Genomic DNA, 1445 nt, shown 5'->3' with positions numbered 1-1445 from the left:
AAAAAAAAAAAAAAAGAATAAAACGTACATTTTGATGAGTTTAGACAAATATCTATATTATCATAATGATCAAGATAGACAACATTATCCTAAAAAGCTCCTTTGTGCCCCATCCTCCCAGGCAGTCCCTGCTAACCACTCTCCCTCCACACATATCTTAGTCCCAGGCAGTCACTGTCCTGCTATCTGTCACTTTAGATTAGCTTTGTTTTTTTCTAGTTTTACAGAATGGAGGCTGAAGCAACTCCATCTTGGATGCTAATCTGCTATGTTGACTTCTGAATAACTCCAGCTCTGGGAATGCCTCTAAAACTACTATTTTATCTACAGATCTTTAGGTCAGAGCATGTACTTATCATAAATCCTGCCCTTAGGTCAAGACCACCCTGACCAGGAATTCTGCCCTTAGGCGGATTCACAGAATATTCTTGCCTTTCCCTTAGAGGTGGACTTCAATTGTCCTACACATTCCTTCCCTATGGTATATAAGTTCTGGATCAGGAGATTCATGGCACAGGGATACACTGTCTTGTTTCACCACCGCCAGACATACAAACATGGCTTCTGTTCATAAGTCCCTATTAAATGATTCTTTTTTGAGATGGTCTTGCTGTGTTGCCCAGGCTGGAGTGCAGTGGTGCAATCATGACTCATTGCAGCCTAACATCCCAGACTCAAGTGATTCTCCTGCCTCAGCCTCCCCACTAGCTGGGACTACAAGCAGGCAACACCACACCCAGCTAATTTTTTTTTATTTTTGGAGACAGAGTTTCACTCTTGTTGCCCAGGCTGGAGTCCAATGGCATGATCTCGGCTCACCGCAACCTCCACTTCTGGGGCTCAAACAATTCTCCTGCCTCAGCCTCCTAAGTAGCTGGAATTACAGGCATGCACCACCAAGCCCAGTTAATTTTTGTATTTTTAGTAGAGATGGGGTTTCTCCGTGTTGGTCAGGCTGGTCTTGAACTCCTGACCTCAGGTGATCTGCCTGCCCTGGCCTCCCAAAGTGCTGGGATTACAGGCATGAGCCACCAAGCCTGGCCTTATTTTATTTTTTATTGTAGAGATGGAGTCTCACTATGTTGACCAGGCAGGTCTTTAACTACTGGCTACAAGCAATCTTCCTGCCTTACCCTCCCAAAGTGCTGGAATGCTTGAATTGCAGGTGTGAGCCACTGCACCTGGTCTAGTGTATCATTTCTAACTTTTGCATAGTATTCCCTTCAAGATGGAGAACTAGCTTCTTTATTTTTATTTATTTATTTATTATTTATTAAAAATTCAGTCCCTGTAGAGACTGCCAAAAATCGCCAATGCCGACTATATTTCAAGTAAAGTCAAGTCAAGTCATGACGGGGTATTGGGTAAAGTTTTCCATTAGCAATAATCACACCTTGGATAAACCTCATTGGCTATGATACTGCTACTGTGCAGAGCTGAGAACT

General features: G+C 43.1%; 1 pseudogene; it reads right to left on the bottom strand.

Moving 5' to 3' along the window:
* Positions 1-1285: 1285 nt before the first annotated feature.
* LOC119467409 lies at positions 1286-1438 on the bottom strand (annotated as a pseudogene).
* Between the last annotated feature and the right edge of the window lie 7 nt (positions 1439-1445).

The sequence above is a fragment of the Cebus imitator genome, unplaced genomic scaffold (assembly GCF_001604975.1).
Source record: "Cebus imitator isolate Cc_AM_T3 unplaced genomic scaffold, Cebus_imitator-1.0 Scaffold285, whole genome shotgun sequence".
Classification (NCBI taxonomy): Eukaryota; Metazoa; Chordata; class Mammalia; order Primates; family Cebidae; genus Cebus; species Cebus imitator.
The sequence above is the reverse complement of the archived record's forward strand: the minus strand, read 5'-3'. Positions and strand labels throughout refer to the sequence as shown.